General features: G+C 47.9%; 1 pseudogene across 1 annotated transcript in view; it reads right to left on the bottom strand.

Annotated features, from left to right (window-relative positions):
• Window positions 1-14,896, bottom strand: part of LOC308562308 (small ribosomal subunit protein bS6m pseudogene) — a 28,954-nt pseudogene extending 14,058 nt beyond the window's left edge. The window contains exons 1-2 of the transcript in view: window positions 14,766-14,896; window positions 14,449-14,548 (exon numbers count right to left, since the gene is read on the bottom strand). The product of the transcript in view is annotated as a small ribosomal subunit protein bS6m pseudogene (transcript). The remainder of the gene's footprint in view (window positions 1-14,448; window positions 14,549-14,765) is intronic.
• Between the last annotated feature and the right edge of the window lie 2,529 nt (window positions 14,897-17,425).

The raw sequence follows: 17,425 nt of genomic DNA, 5'->3' as shown, positions 1-17,425 counted from the left end.
GGCACATAGGTGTTTTTACATTATTCTGTTTAATCTTTCATGTGCCTAAAATATTTCACAATTTGTTTTTACAAATAAGTAGAGAGAAAAACCTCATAAATTTTTGATGGGGTTGGACTGCCAGAAAAAAATCCAAGTCTGGGAAAAGCAAACAAAAGACTATGTGACATTCCCTCTAAGCCTAAGCAATCTCAAAGGCCTAGAATCTGCACCATCATGAACTGGCTACTAAAGAGAGGAAAACCCCAACGGCCACCTCAGACATGGCCATGGAAAAATGTTGGCAGAACTGGGGCAGTTGAACTGGCTGCCCAAGAAACCTGTGAGGAAGAAGTTCTGATATATGCTACAACATGGATGAACTTTGACAGCATTATGCTAAGTGGAAGACACCAGTTTCAAAAGACTGTAGAGCATAAGCTTCCATTTGTATGGTATGTCCATAACAGAGACAGAATGCAGATTAGTGGTGACCAGGGCAAGGGAAAGGGGAAATGGAGAGTAAGTGCTAATGGGTACAGGGTTTTTTTGGGGGATGATTAATATTTTCTAAATTTAGACTGTGATAATAGTTGCACAACTCTATGAATATACTAAAAACCATGGTCTATCCATTTACCACTAATCTGCTTTTCTATGTTGTAGCCTGTGTCAGTACTTCATTCCTTTTCATGGCCAAATAATATTCCATTGTATGGAGAGATCAGTTTGTTTATCCATTTATCATTTGGTTGGCATTTGGGTTGTTTCCACTTTTTGGCTCTCATGAACAATGCTGTTATAAATAGTAGTGTACAAGTGTTTGTATGGACATATGTTTTTATGTCTCTTGGGTACATACGCAGGAGTTGCACTGGGAATTCTATATCTGACATTCTCCAATATTTTTCCTAGCAAGCCTCGAGATGTGCTATGGGCTAGTGCCCATTGCTGTGGTTATCTACTCTCTCTTTTCCCACATGGGAGCTGATATATTTTTCCTTTTCTTTCCGCACAGGTTATGTTAATGGTGACGGGGAGTTAAGCTTAGACCTCAGCTCTGGATCACTGGAATCCTGCTCCTGGAGCTGGATGTGTAACAGGAAGGGAGAGTGTGTTGCCTCCAGGCTTCCTTTTTTCATTGCTGCTGTAATGATTTACCACAGACTCAGAGGTTTAAAACAACATCCATTTAGTATCTTACAATTTCTGTGGGTCAAGGGTCCAGGCAGAGCATGACTCAACTGGGTTATCTTCTTAGGGTTTCCCAAGACTGAAATCAAGGTGTTGGCAGATTGAGCTGTTTCCTGGGGGCTCAATGGAAAAGAGATTGAGATTGTGGGCAGCATTATTTCTTGTTGTAGGTCTGGAGTCCCTACTTCTTTCCCAGCTGACCCCCTCCATCCTCAAAACAGCAATATGCTTCAAATCCTTCTTGAGAGTTGAATCCCTTTCTCCCTTCTGCTACCTTTCTCTAACTTCCTCTTCTGATTTCTTCTTTTACCACTTGCCAGGAAACATTCTCTGCTTTTAAGGGCTCACATGATCACACTGATAAGCTAGGATCATCTCCCTATTTTAAGGTCAACTGATTAGTAACTTCACATCTGCAAAGTCCCTTTGGCTGTGTAAGGAACAAAATCACAGGCATTAATAGTTTCCAGAGATTAGGGTGGGCATCTTTAGGGGCCATAATTCTGTCTACCACACTTCCCTCAAAAGTGAACATGGGCAAGATGCTTATGGATGTTGGACAGTCAAGGTGTGAGCTGGGTTAGGTTACTGTGGGTTTTGCCACCCAACATCCATTACCATTTTTCTGAAACTATATCCTGATTTTCCTCTGGGGTCACTGCCCTTCCCCCAGTCAGTTGCTCAGGTGGGCTCATGACTCAGGCTGGGCCAGTCTGGCCACAGTGTGCTCCTGGCGGCAGAGGCTGATTCAGGGATGAGCACATGACCCAGCTAAATCTAATGAAAATTAGCAGAAGGAAATTTCCTGGAAAGCAATCTCACATTCTTCCTGCTGACCTTGGACATGAAAGGCTGAAAGGGCTGGAGCTGCTGCAGCCGTCTTTCAACCATGGGAACAGAGCATGACAGAGAGGCGCCTGTACAGATGTGACCTGTTTCAAGTTACCAGGTTCAGTCCACTCTAGAGGGTTTGGTCCTGCGAGCCAATGAATTCCCTTTCTTTTTAAACATATGCAACCAACTGAATGCCTAAAGTGTGTACTTTAGTTCTGATGACACACATCTGTGAAAATAAATGGCCTTTGAAAGTTGGACTCTAAGTGGGGCCAGAGAGACAAGAGCCAGAGGTGTGGGCACAGAGTGCCCCATCTGTGGGGAGAGGCTATGCTAGAGGACAAAGATTGGGGAGCTATTTTTATAGAAAATAGATTTTTTTTTTTTTCATTTTTGGATATCTTTTAACTTTGATATAAGTTCTCATATACTGTTCACCTAGATTTATCAGTTGTCTACATTTTGTCCTATTTGCTTTACCATTCTCAGTGTATTAATATAGATATGCATATTTTCTCTGAAACACTTGAGTATGTCGGAGACACGATGCCCCTTTACTATCACATATTTCAGTGTGTATTTCCTAAGAACAAGGAGATTCTCTTAACATAAACACTTATTCACACTTATAAAAATTAGGACAATTACCACTGATACAATAATATGATCTAACTCCACAACCTATGTTCAGATGTTATTAATTGTCCCCAAAATGCCCTTTATACCTATTTCTGAATTGGTTTAGAGTCCAACTGAGGACCATGCAGTGCATTTGGTTGTCACATCCCTTTAGTTGAGGAAGTGATAATTTGAGCTCAGCTTAGAACTCAGAGCCGGTCGTTGACTTGCAGGAGAGAAATCTGAGAGAAGAGCAACAGCCTTGGTAGGAGGTACTACTGCATGCCATTTGAGTGGGGATTTGGGTTACTTAGGGGGCTTTCAAGGCAACTGGGAGTGACTTAGGCAACACAGACATTTAATTTCCTCAGGTAACAAGTCTGGAGGTGAGAGCTCTAAGCTTGGTGTGACAGCCCAGTTATATCCTCGGGGATGCAGGTCCTTTCCTCTTTCTGCTCAGCATCCTCCGGATGCTAGTTTATTCCTTGGCATCCCACCGCGTGCTCCCCAGTGAGCTGCCACACACCCACATACCATAGTTCTAGCACTAGTTTGTTCAAAGAACACATTCATTTTCTAGGGCTGCCATAACCAGTACCACAGACCGGGGCTCTCAAAGAGCAGACATCTATTTCCTCACTGTCCTGGGGGCTGGAATTCTGAGATCAAGGTGTCGGCAGGGTTAGTTTCATTGAGGCCTCTCTCCTTGGCTTGCAGATGACCGTCTTCACCCTGTGTGTTCACTTGGTTGTCCCTCTGTGTGTGTCTGTGTCCTAATTCATGTTCTTATAAGGACACTAGTCCTGTTGGATTAGGGCCCACTCCTATGAACTCATTTCACCTTAATTACCTCTTTAAAAGACCTATCTCCAAATACAGTCACATTCTGAGGCACTGGGGGTTAGGACTTCAACATAGGAATTTCCAGTGGACACGGTTTAGCCCAACCAGGGGGAAAATGACAATCTTCCCCATGTTTCTCTCTTGTCCAAAAGGAAAATTACCCCCAGAAGTCCTGGACAGACTTGAAAAGCACTGAATATTAAGTTGCAACTTTGAGGGGTGAAAATAACCAGGAGGCCTGGGTCAAGTTCCAGCATTGTTACCCACTTACTGGGTGTCCCTGTACAGCTGGCCTCCCTCCCTGGGCCTCCACCCACCTATAAAATGAGGGCGATACACTAATGACATAAATGGTAATAATAGCTACCATTTACTGAGGGTGAATTCATTGTCGGGTTGGGCGCTGCGGTTTCCTCCACCTCCCAGCAGCTGGCGAGGGTGGCGTTTCAGGCTGGCTCAGGACCCCTGCGTGTTCTAACACCTGTCCACGAGGTGAAAATCTTCCGCATCAACACCGCTTTTGAGGATTCCCTAGGTCACCCTCTAAGTGCTGTGTCCCCCAGTTTTATATGCACAGCCCTGTGCACAAGCGTGTGTGCAAAAGCACAGAACACATGAAAGTGTTTCCTGGTTTTAGACACTATTTAAATGGAATCCACCTGCGCCCTTCTGTGACTTGCTTTCTCACAGTGCTGGTGAGATTCCTCCAGGCTGACGAAGGGCAGGACCCGATTCCTTTACCCGTCTCCCTGGGAACAGGCTTGGGGTTGTTCCCAGGAGTGTTGTTATTGTGGTGAAGGGCATTTCAGTTGGTGCTGCTGTGAACTTTACCTGTGAGCGGGACGGCTGAGATGACCAGCAGGCATCTGGGTATCAGGTTCCCCCGATTCCTGTCCGAGGTGCACTCGCGCAGATTCGCTCCCACCCGCAGCTCGTTGAATGCTAATTGCTTCCCCTTCCCACCAACGTTTGGGCCTATCAGTCAACCCTTGAAATTCTCCCACAGGATACGGATGAAGCTGCCCACTCGTGCTGGGCCACGGAAAGTGCTTATGATTTCCTTGACGTGGTTGGCAGCCCTAGCAGCACCCACATGCCCACCGCAGGTCTGGCGCCAGCACGCTCCACTGTAGGCCCGGAGCATCCTGTGCCCGCGCTGCCCAGCGGCAGGCGCCACGCAGCTTGCTCACACGGCTGCTTCCCTCTCGCCCTGTCTCTCTGTCTCTGTCTGTCAGTGTCTGTCTCTCTGTCTCTATCTCCCTGTCTCAGTCTCTGTCTTTCTGTTTCTATCTGTGTCTCTGTCCCTCTGTCTTTTTGTCCCTTTTGTCTGTTTCTGTCTATCTCTGTATCTCAGTCTCTCTCGTTCTCTGTCTTTATTTCTTTGTCTCTGTCTCTCTTCCTGATGAGGATGTGCTCTCCCCACTCCGGCAGGAGACATTCATCACAGGGGATGCTGGGTGCTTCTGGAGGCTGAGAAGAGGGCATCTCTCCTGGACAGGAATCGAAGCAAGTTAAGCTGAATCCTCGACTTGGAAAGACCCTCTGATGCTGGTCAAGCAGAACTCAGTGGCCGTGCTGCCTACCTGGGATGCACCTGCCTCTGTGGACCTGGCAACGAGGATGCCCTGTGGGACTAAAGTTGTTTTGGGGACTCTAAGTAGCTTTCTGCATGTGATGAGTTGGTAACCCCAATCTATTCATTTTATTTAATGAGGTCCTACTATGTGCCAGGCTATGTCTTTGAAGCTTTGACACAAAGACAGAAAATGTCCCAGTGCCACCTCCAGCTACTTTTCCTTCCGAGCTGTCCCTTGCTCTTCCCTGCTCTGTTCCATATTATGTGGTAGGGGACAGGGAACCTACTCTTGCTGGATGAATTTCCCAGACTCCCTTGCCAGCTGGTTCCCTGCTGAGTTCAACCAAAGGAGGCTCTGGAGGGATACAGAAGGGTAGGTGAAAAGGAGAAGACAGGGTATTTCTCCCCCTTCTTCCCTGTCTCAGATGGCATCTCTGGTTGTGACTATGTCTCCTCTGTGGCTCCAGCTCTCACAGAACGGGCCAGTTGAACATCCTCTGGGTCACCCCAGGTCCTGGACTTGGAAAATACAACCTCCTTTCTTTGTCTCTCCAGCCCTGGGGGAGGTAGCAGCTTCCTGCTACTTATTTCTGGCTTGCCTCACTGTCCCCTGTTTTTAGCAGTTTCATTGCTTACATAGTCATGCCCCTGCATTTAAGTTTTAAATTAGGTTTTAAACTTTCCAAGTGGTTTTTATTTTCCTGGGTGGAACCTAGAGCTATGGTCCCTCTTTTTATGTTGTTTATATTAGAATGGAGAGAGGTGCATGATGAACAGAGAAACAAATAGTTATGGTAAATGCCACGAAGAAAAGAAAACAGGGCCTTTCTCTAGGGAGTGAAGCTCATCCTTGGAGTTCAGGGGCAGAGAAAGGCCATTGAGGAGAGAAGCAAGATGTGCAGACCGGAAGAGTAAAGAAGGAAGCTAACATTTACTGAGCACCTACTATGTGTGAGCCAAAATAATGATAGTTGTTACAAGAACTCTGGACATATATATTTGTGTCAGAGACTGCTAGATATCCTCCAGAATTCATTCTCTTCTGCTTCCATAAGAGAATTTTGGCTGAGCACATGGCTTCCCGGACAAAGACTATATTGTCCAGCCTCTTTTGCTGCTAGATACGGTAATGTGACTATGCTCTAGCCAATGGGATATCAGTGAATGTGTTAGTTTTTAGGAAACTTCCTTAAGAGACAGCTGATGCACACATTTTTTGTGTGTGTTTTGTTCACTTCTTCCTTCCTGTTCCTGGAATGTAGACATGATGGTAGCAACTATCTTTTCAGGCCCTGCACCAGGAGCAGCAAGATAAATCCTGGTCTCTGACAGTAGGGAGTGAGTAACATAGCAGCCCTGGATCACCTACTTCTGAATTTTCACATGACAGAGAAATAAACTTCTATCTTGTTATGTGCAGCTGTATCTATTCCTAGCAATGCAACACTAATGTTCTGACAGATGAAGAAACAGGCTCAGAGAAGGGAAATAACTTGCCTTTGGGTCTCATTGCTGGTCTCATAGCAGAGCAGGGACTCAAAATCAAGGCCCCTCTGCTTTCAAGGCCTTTTCTGCTCCACCATCCTACCCATGCATCCTGTGCCCATATGGATGTGTGTAAGAATTCCCAAGGAAATGAGCCAGTTCTATGCATGTCAGCAGCCCCACCTCTCTGTCTCATTTCTTAATCCACTAGGGATATGTAGCTCTTGGCTAATAAAAATTATTGCATTAATCTATCATTGAATTAGAAAAACTACCCCAAAACTTAGTGGCTTAAAACAGCTTACTGTTATTATATCTCACATGACTGTGGGTCAGGCATTCGGACAGTATGCAGCAGAGATGGCTCATGTCTGCTCTGTGATATCTGGAGTTTCAGCTGGGGTGACTCAAATAGCGAGGGGATGGAACAACTGATTGGGCAACTCTTTCTCCCCACACAGCCTCTGGCTAGCGTGGGCTTTCTCACAGCATTGCGGCCTCAGGGTAGCTGGACTTCTTACATGGCAGCTCAGAACTCCCATGGAGAGGGTTTCAAGAAACAATGGGTAGAAGCTACAAATCTTGTAAGGCCTCGGCCTGGAAACTGCAGTTACTTCCACAATCTTCTCTTGGTCAAGTAGTCATAGAGACCACCCAGATTCAAGGAAGGGAAAGACATCTCTCTCAGTAACAAAGAATTTGTGGCCATCTTTAACCTGCCACAACTCTGATTACCAGGATTCTTTCAGTGGTATGAGGCAAAAGAAAACCTCACCCCAGACCGACTAAAGGAAAAAAGTAGAGGGTTGTATTATTGGCTCATGTAACCGAAGACCAGGGATATATCTGGCTTTAGGCACAGGGGTTTAGGCAGTCTCAGGGAGTCTTGGCCTTGATCCCAGGCTTCAGGACTACCTGTCTGCCCAAATGCTGCTCAGAGCCTGTGGGGGCTCTAGGACGCACCCGTACCTTGGCTGTCGCCGGCAACTGGCTTGGCCCTCACCAAGAGGTAGTCCAGGTTTCTCAAGGAAGGCAATATTTGGACAGATGCTCCAATTATATGAAGAAACCATGTGGATATCTGGGCAAAGGCAACAACAAGTGCAAATGTCCTGGGGTGACCATGTGTCAGATATGTTTGAGAAATAGCAAGGAAGCCAGTTGGGCTGGAGTTGAAGCAACCAATGGATGAAATCAAAGAGGAAATAAGGCGCAAGGTGGTGTGAATTCCTCTGAGTAAAGCAGGAGCCATGAGAGGGTGTGGAGCAGAGTAGGAATGGGTCTGACTCACATGTTCACAGGATCCTCTGGCTGCTGTGTTCTGAATGGACAGTGGGGAAGCTGGGAGAATTCCAGGGAGAAAGTTAGTATAGTAATCCAGGTGAGATGATGGCAGCTTGGACCAGGGTGATAGCTGTGTTGATGCTGGAACGTGGTCAGATTTTGGAATAACAGATTAAAGGTGGGTGTTCGAGAGAGAGGAGGATGTTCCCCTTGATCTTTGGTTCATATCTCATTAGGGAATTATTGCTCTGACCACCTCCCTGCTTACTCCAACCCCATCTTACCCATTCCAGTCCCAGAAACTTCCAAAATGCAAATTTATCTCATTTATCAAGGTAATTCCAGACCATTCCCCCCCCATTTTAATAGTCAATGCATTTATATCCATGCGGTTCAGAAAATATATAACTAGCTCCTTGAACCCATGATTTTGTCAATAGTATAAACTTACCTTTTGAACAGTTCGATTTATAAAGACATGAATTGATTTAAAGAAAAAGATTAATAAAATAGCACAGGAAGTGAAGAGATGGCTATGGCTTTAGGGAGGCTTCCTGCACGCCTGGCCTCCCCCTTCATTCCAATCACATGGAGCTTCTGCCTTTTCCAGAACTTGCTTAGTCCTTTCACCCACTGACCTTCACACATATATTGCCTCTGTCTAGAATGCACGTCTCCTCTGAGAGATTTGCAAGATTGATAGTTATTTATTTTTTACATTTAAATTTTAATTCATCTGGCATTTGTTTAGATACATAAGAGGGGCCTAATTTTATTTTCTGCCAGGTGCATATCCACTTGTGTCGACACCATTTATTTCACAATCTCCTCCCTTTCCACTGAATTGAAATACTACCTTGTCATGTATTATATTCTCATATATACTGGAATCTATTTTTAGATTCCCTATTATTTTTAATTGTTTATTCTTCCACCAATGCCATATTGATTTGCTTAGTGGCTTTATAGTATGTCCTTAATTCCAGGAAGGTGAAAATCCCACATTACTCTTTTTCCAATTTTCCTTAGCTATTCTTGGGCATTTATTCTGCCACATGATATTTCAGGTCTTTCAACCCAGTTTTAAAAAAATCACCCTGTTGGTATTCTAATTTGAATTATATGAAATTTATACAAAAATATATAAGAGAATTCACGTTTATGGTATTAAATTTTTCCATCCAAGAACATGGCATGGCTTGCTGTTTTCCAGATCTTAGTTTTAAATCTTCCATAAGATTTAATCTCATTTATGTTTTTATACTTTTACTTCATATGCTTCATTTCCATAAACAACATACAGTCCTATTTTGTGTTTAAAATTCTGCCAGTTCTTTCTTTGACTAAAACCTTATTTGCCTTACATCTCTCCATGCAAGGTAACTGCTGCATGGCATTCCATGCAAAGAATGCCCTACTATTTATATATCCATCATCCTTGAGATGGGCTACTAGCTTGACTCCAAAGTGTCTTTTTAAATTCTTTATTTTACAAATAGTGCCCCATGAGTGATTGTGGGGGTTTGGGGGGTGGGTGGAGGTGGAAGAGGGTATAGGGGGGATAAGTGGTGATGGAAAATAAAATAAAATAAAATAATAAAACAAATAGTGCCCACATCTCTTCTATTCATGTGTGAGGATGTCTCATATTCCTAAAGAGGAATTGCCAGGCCATGTGGCATCAGTATTTTCAGCTGTGCTAGATACAGCTGAATTACTCTGCCAAATTCTTATAGCAATTGGCCCAGCCAATAGGGCGGGGACCTTGCTTCCCTATGTTCTGGCCGGCCAGGGACTTTTATCCTTTGACTTCTCTGCAAACTCTTGTTCTCCATCTTTACTTTTTAATATTTTTTTTAAATCTTTTTTGCATAGGATAGATATATAGGTATACTGTGTAACCATGTTTGTATATATTTTTCTCTATTTCAATAGTTATTGTAATATCTATCTATCTGTGTAATTTCAATGCTAATGAAAGCTTACACAGTGAACCCTTTCTCCTACCCCTATCCCCAGTCACCCAAACCTACATCCTTTTGTAAGTGCCAACTATTGTTTCTCTTGTTTTCTATCCAGAGAAATTCTACAAATATGTGAGCAGATATGTGTATTTCTTCTCTCTTTCTCTCGATTGTTAATCAAACAGTGGCACACTACCTCCTAACCTTTATTTTCCCACTGAGTCTGTCTTGGGATCATTCAATATCTGTCCATAAAAGACCTACCTTTTTTCTCTCTTCTTTCTTTCCTTTTCTTAATATTTCTTTCTTTTTTTATTTTCTTCTGCGACAACAGCATGACATCCCACTGTTTTGGCTGTATAACAATACTTTTAACAGTCTCTTCGAGATAAGCATCTTTTGCTTCCAAACATTTGCCATAATGTACAAAGCTGCAGTGAATTTCCTTAAAAATTCACAAGAGTAAGAGCATATCTATCATGTAAAGTCCTATAAATGGAATTCTTGGTTCAAAGCATAAGTGTTTTTGTAAATTTGACAGTGCCACTCCAAGAGTGCATCGATTGACACTCCCACCACCTTGTCTCCCCTGTTCCCTTAGGAACATGGTATTTAATAAAATGTTTTGATATTTACTAATACTGATAGTATAAAATGGTATCTCAGAGTGGTTTTAAATTAATTTATTTTCCAACAGCTTTATTGTAGTGTAATTTACATACCATAAAGTTAATTTCAGTGCTACATTTCAATGAGTTTTAGTAAATTTATGGAGTTACAACCATCATCGTAATCTAATTTTACTCATTCCAAATATCTCAATGTGTTTTAAATTTTTATTTATCTGAGTGAGATTGAGTATGTTTTCATTGATTTAAGAGCCATTTCGATTTCCTTTTCTATGAATTTCTTGACCATACCCTGTGCCTATTTTTGTCTATTGTATTTTTTTATTGATTTGGAGGCACTCTATATATTATGCTCTCAGAGTAAGGTGATCCCCTCCCTTTAACAGTGCCCTGGGCTTCCAGTTCTCATAGGCTGAAATTAACAGAATCTCTTGACGTGCCCGCATTTCCAGCACCCTGTGAGCTCCCTGTGGCAAACAGTGACCATATCTGTTTTCATTCCATGCTCCCCACCTCTCAGTACAGGCTGGCCAGAGTAAGACTCTGCAAAAAATCTTGGATTCCATATTTGTGAATACATATTTTTTCCTCCTCAGAGTTCCTATCACAATTTGTGATGATGTATTAATCTGTGTGGTGAGTCATCTGATTGCTCCCTCAGGGCAGGTGTGATTGCTGTTTTGTTCAATACTGTAAACCCAAGGTCCAAAACAGTGTGGTTTAGCACATTTAAAAAAAAAAAATTGATTGGATTTATTAGTTAACTAATTAATTACTAAGTGGTTTACAGTACCTGGAGGGAGAAAGATATTGGAAATTCCACCAAAGGATATGAAGAAAGAAGGGCCAAAAACCACACAGCCACAGCACCCAGTATTCCTATGAGGGACACCCCCTGACCCAGGGGCCTGAAGTGGGTGTATGGAGACCCTAGGACAATGATGCACATGCCTGTCTACAGGGGCTGGCAAAGAGAACCACAGCATTACATTACCAGGCAGGAATGTAGGCCAAAAGTAACCAATCTTCTAACTTTTCAAGAGAAGCTGGAAATGAGGCTATTTACGTGAAATCTCCCACTTCAAAATATGAGCAACAATTATTTACTGCACTGGCTCCTGAGACTTGGACTGCCAATTTATGAAGCCTGGGTTACAAAACTCTTTTTAAATACATGTTTATTAGTAACTCTTGTAACAACCTTGGAGGGAGGTTTGCAGAGGCAGACGCGGGGATTAGAGTAGGAAAGTGACTTGCTTAAGGTCACCCAGCCAGGCCGGTTATGTGTGTGTGTGTGTGTGTGTGTGTGTGTGTGTGTGTGTGTGTGTTGGAGGGTGGCAGAGAGCCTCAGCTACCCCACAGCTCCTCTTTTAGGAGGGAACAGGAGCTTATTCTCAGCCTCCAGGGCAAGGCCCTCTCACAGGGTTTGTCCCAGCCGCTAGGGCAGGGTGAGGCTTGGATTAGTGCCTAATTAGTCCCTTCCAGCATGGAGATGGGTGGGAAGTCCAGTTGGGCTGTGGCCTTTTCTCAGTTCTAGATACCTTGCGGTTCTTGCCCCACGTACAGTAATTAATCATCACTGCGTCAAGACAACCCTGGTATAATTATCTTGCATTATGAGTGAAGTCTCACCCCGCCGCCCGGGGCCTTCCCAGAGAGGCCACACTCCCTGTGAACGAGGGGTGAGAACTGTCCTCTGCCCTACCAGGCGAGGCAGGCTCATGCTGTGGAGGGGCCTCTGTGGCTCTCTCTCCTTCAGTCCTATACCCCTCTGGCCTTGCCGGCTGGGACAGGTCAGTGAGGCCAGACACCCAGGACTAGAGTGAGCAAAACAACACGGGGGTGGAGTGGAATGGAATAATAATAAAGAGAAACGATGATCATAAAGTGCATGGCCTGGCCACTTACTCCCCCGGCCTCCTCTCTTCCTCATTCACTCATTCCCAAAGTTGTAACCGATGCCCATCCATGGTCAGACACATTCCAGCCACTCTGGTGACTCCCCCTCCCCAAACAGAGCCCTCTGCCCAGGGAGCCTAGCATTCCATCCAGGGGAGCCCCCAGGACAAGCAAAGACAGAGAGACAAGATAATTTCACTGGGTGCTAAGTACAGTGAAAGAAATACGTAGGGTGTCCCAAAATAATGTATACACACTTTAACAGCTGATAGCTCAATTTTGAAAACGAAATGTATTTTAATAAACACTGCCTTTATAATTATTCAAAGCGTGTTATACATTTTCTTGGGACACCCTAGGTAGTATAGACTGAAAAGTGTAGGGCAAAGAGTGACTTTGCTCTCTGACGGGTGACATCTGAGCAGTGGCAGAATACACTCTGGTAGAGGGGAGAGCAGACACAAAGTCCCCGTTCAAAGAACAAAAAGAAGGTCACTGTGGCTGGGGCACGAACGGGGGGAATCAGGTCTGAGCAGAGGTTCCTAAGGAGTTTGGCTTTTATTCTCAATTCAATGCATACGTCCAATAAATGATTTCTTGTTGACAACTAAGTTGTGCGATCGTTCACCGTTAGCCTCATCCTTAATTTCCTTTTAACAAACGTTTGTGGAGCATCTACCGTGCGCCAGCCTGGCCCCAGCGACACAGCAGAGACGAAACAAAGCGCCCCCCGCCCCACCTCTTCTGCCTGCGAGACCCTATTCCGGCCGCGGCCCTCGGACCCCCGCGCCTGGCACCCGCGGCCGCCAGGTGGCGCTCTGCGCCCGCGCATGGGCCGCCGCTGGAGGTCGCGGAGCCGCGAGGAGACCCCCGCGGCGGGAGGCGCGGATCTGGGGGCGAGGCCCGCGCCGCAGGTTGTGTGACTTTGGGTTCGACCTGCCTGCAGATGAGCTAATCCCGCGATATAATAGACTCCTGGGAGACCGGGAAAATGGCTGCGGCGCTATCTGCGTCGCCATGGGGACCATCGCGGGCGGGGCGTGAGCCTGGAAAAATACAGCCTTTGTCGCCGGCGCGTGTCACTCACAGCACGCGCGGGGGACCTCGGGCGGCCGCGCTCGGGTCCCTGTTCCCCCAGGCCCGAGGGGGGGGCTCTGGGGCCGCTGGCAGGACGTGGCCCCCGAGGCGGGTTGGGGTCTCTGGGGGCTCCCAAACTCCTCGGGAGAACGCCCGCACGCCCCCTTTTCTGTCCCGAGCAGTCGCGTTACGCGGCACATCCCACTCCCTCCATTGTGGCGTCTGTCGCACCCACACAGGCGCGCTCTCTCCTCTGCTGTTTCTCCCCCAAGCTCGAAGGGGCCTGCAGCTCGTGTCCAGCACGGAGCCCAGGCACGCAGCACAGGGCCAGGCCCAGCGCCGCCCCCACCCGGGGCCCCCGGGCAGAGAGAGCCACAAGCACACGACCGCCTCACGCAGATCCGTGCGCAACCCCCGCACAGGCTGGGGTGAACCCGGCACCTGCACGCGTACTCCGGGCAGTCACAGGTGTGCATGGATGCAGTGCTTACAAGCATGCGTGCCCCTGAAGCACGGGGTAGGGTGGGACACCTGCAGGCACGCGACATTCGGGAGAGTCATACACGCCGAACACACGCATGCACGCCCGCCCGAGTGGCAGGCACACTACCTCCGGTGCGCACTCCTAAGCAGCTTCTTTGAGGGCAGACGTATCGAGGCACTCACAGTCCGCACATCCACCACACTTGCACACCCGGGCTTGCACACCCACTCCTTCACACACGTGTTTACCCCCCCGCCCCGTGACATGCATGCTCACGCATTCACGTGCAGTAAGTACCCCTTCCTCTGGGCATCCTCAATCAGCCTCATCTCCGGGCACTCGCAGCACGCCCGCCCGCCGCCCGTGTTCGCACGGGCTTGCACACGTGCACTTTCTTGTAGCACACTTGTTTCACATACCAGCATGCACATCAACACCGTTGCTTGTTCGGTGCCCATCCACTGGCACACCCAAGCAGGCTGGACACGCCGGGGGCACGCACGCGCGTCCCCCCTCCTCTCCCCGGCCACCCCGGCAGTCTAGCGGAGCCGCCGCCGGGCGCCTGGCGTGCCCCCCGCGAACCGCTATCTGCCTGCCCATCAGCGCGCGGATCTGCGGTGGTAAATGATGCATTCGATGGCGGGCGCATTTGTTGTGCGCGCTCTGAAAGGGCTCCGATAATCTGGAAGGCAGAGATAAGGAACACCATTTATTCCGCGGCACTTTGGAAACAATTCCCAGCCCTGTACAACCCCATTCTCGGGCAGCCTCCGGCAGCCGGGCAGATAACGATTGGCTATTCATTATCTTCGCCGGGAACAAAGATTAGCCGGCCGAGATGAAAAATTACCCGGGACAGCGGCGCAGCCCCGCGCGGACCCCCCGCCCGCCTTCCTCACCTCCGCAACCCCGCTCGGCCCGCAGGCTCTGCACTCGCGCCCTCCCGGCCGCCCGCCACCTGGCACTCGGGCTGCGGTTGGCGCTCGGCGCTGCTGAGCCCCTGGCTGTCTGTCTGTCTCAGTTTGTCCATCCCGCCTGACCCCTCCCATGTCCCCACTTTTCCCTCTTCTTTCGGGGGCCCTTTCTCCTCCCCATTGCCCTATTGTCTTGTTTCCCTCTCTCTCACTCTCTGTACCTCTCTCCGCTCTCTGTCCATGTCTCTCTGGTTAACACTTTCACTGCTTTTGTTCTTGTCTCTCTGGCCCTTTTTGCCACTTTTGAGTTGTTTGTTTCTATCTGTCCCCGCGCGCCTCCAACCTCCACCAGTGTCTCTGGCCCTCTATCGCTGTGGATTTTTAAAAATCTGCCCTTGGCTCTTCTTTTCTTGTCCCTCTTCACTGGGCCTCCATGTCTCTCAATCCACCCACACCCCTTATGGCCCCCCATCTCCAGGCCTCGCACCTCCTGCCCTCTCAAAGCCATGTCCCTGACCAAAGACCAGAGCTGAGAGGCTCCAGCCAGCTCTGGCCAGCCCTGTGCGGCAGGGAGCTGCCAGGTGGTGTGGGGCGATGTGAGACCTGGAACCCCCCACGCTCCGAGGAAACAAGAAGTACAAAAGGCCCTGTGGATACTCAGGCCTACTGGATTCATGGGGGGGTGGTGAGCCTATACCCCAGGACTGGCTCCCTTGTGTCCTTCCTTGTGGCTGGATGCGCTGGGAGAGGGTGGTCTCAGTGAGGCCACCTCATTAGAGCAGTTATTCAGCATGGCGCTGGTGTTAGGAGATAAGCCTTATCAACTCATCTCCCCCTCCCACAGACAGACAGAAAGTGCCCTGGCAAATGACACCCTGGAGCGCCACTGGCTGTCTGCCCTGCTGGTTAGGGAAGGTGTGGATGGCGGGTGATCTGAGTAAGACACACATAGTATAAGTCACGCAGGGACACACTCCTCCACACAGGCACAGGGTAACACTAGGTAGAAAAACACACATAGTTCAAAGATATATTCATACACATAGACTCCCGCACCCCAGATATACAGACACCCACCCCAACACACATCAGTTCATACATGGGAGCTACACACAGATATGCAGACAACTTGGATACACTCTCCCCATCAGCTCAAAGATACAATGATACACACCCATACCAATGCTGTTCAATACGCACATACACACATTCATGCCCCAATTCTGCAGACACAGGATACCCAGACACACACTGCTACTGACTTACCCACACAAGGACACATACCAGTTTACAGACAAATACTTGGAAATATTGACTTCCCATCACATGATTCATGTACACAATGATCTCACAGATACACAACATCAGGAACATATATCCAGTTCCACAGATACACTCTCCCGTGTGTACATGTGGGAACACACTCTGAAATAGCCATACACAATATACAAACTCTCAGGTACCCCACGTAAACTCTCAGGGACCCATAATACACAGAGTCTCAATGCACAAGCTCCTGGGGACCCACGGAAAGAAATGAACATACTAATATACTCAGTTTTGCAGACTTCCCATGTGTTCACAAGTGCTCAGACACACACGGGCACTCTGGACAGATATTCTCCCACACGCGTAGAGCACCTACACACGCAACACAGTCACCACCAGCTTCAAAGGAAGACCCTCAGACAGCAGGTGCCCACAGACCTGGGGGGGGGGCAGAGACACCCGTCTCCAGGGCACACCTGGGCACACACTAGTTTTCCTAAGACCACAGGCTTCTCAGTCCTTCCAAGACAAAATACTTTCTCTTTGGGCCCAAGAGCCCTAGACCACATTCACTCTCCCGGCAGCTGGAATGGGAGCAGGGAGGGATTTGAGGTTCAATTTCATGGTAGGGGCTTTGGAAGTTAGAGAAGTAGCTCACAAACCCAGGAACCTTCTTGAGGTGAAGACCCCCACACCCCAACTCCTCCACACAACCCTCCAAAGACAAGTCCTCTACTCCGTTTCTCCTTTCTCCTGCACCAGGAGACACCTCAAACTCCACTCCTAAAAGGCTCCTGTCTGCTCTGGAGTTGGGGGATTGAGGGAGGGTGTAGGTGGGAAGGGAGAGGAAATGTGACTATACTTAGCCAAAGCCAAATCAGCCTGGAAGTGAGGGAGGTGGTGTGCCAGTGTTGAGCTACATTTGAGTGTGAGCACGTGTGCCTGTCTGCGTGACCCAGATCTCCTGGCTGAAGATGTCCACGAAGCCACAGCTGTGTGAGCTAACACGTGTGCACAAATGTGTGAGCGTCCTGTGGAGCACTACTGGAAGTGGGTTGGAGAAGGCGGGGCAGGCATCTGTGTACGTGCGGGTGGGAGAGTGTGTGCCCACCGCTCGAGAGGGTCCCGGGGGAGAGTCTCTGAAGAGAGACGTCCGGGCTTTCTGAGCGCGCATCCCAGAGAGCAGGGGGGCGAGTATGTGTGTCCCTGAAGGGTGGAGGTGGTCTGGAGTCAGGGCTAGTAGGGGGTGTGCGCCTTGAGTGCCCGCCAGCCCTCCACGGGCCCGCAGGTCTGTGGACTGCGGAGGCTGGGAGCAGAACCCGGGGAACCCTCCTACCCCCCTGCAGCGCTCCCGCCCCCTCAAAGTGCTGTCGAAA

Source organism: Miniopterus schreibersii (genome assembly GCF_964146895.1).
Source record: "Miniopterus schreibersii genome assembly, chromosome: 10".
Taxonomy (NCBI): domain Eukaryota; kingdom Metazoa; phylum Chordata; class Mammalia; order Chiroptera; family Miniopteridae; genus Miniopterus; species Miniopterus schreibersii.
The sequence above is the reverse complement of the archived record's forward strand: the minus strand, read 5'-3'. Positions and strand labels throughout refer to the sequence as shown.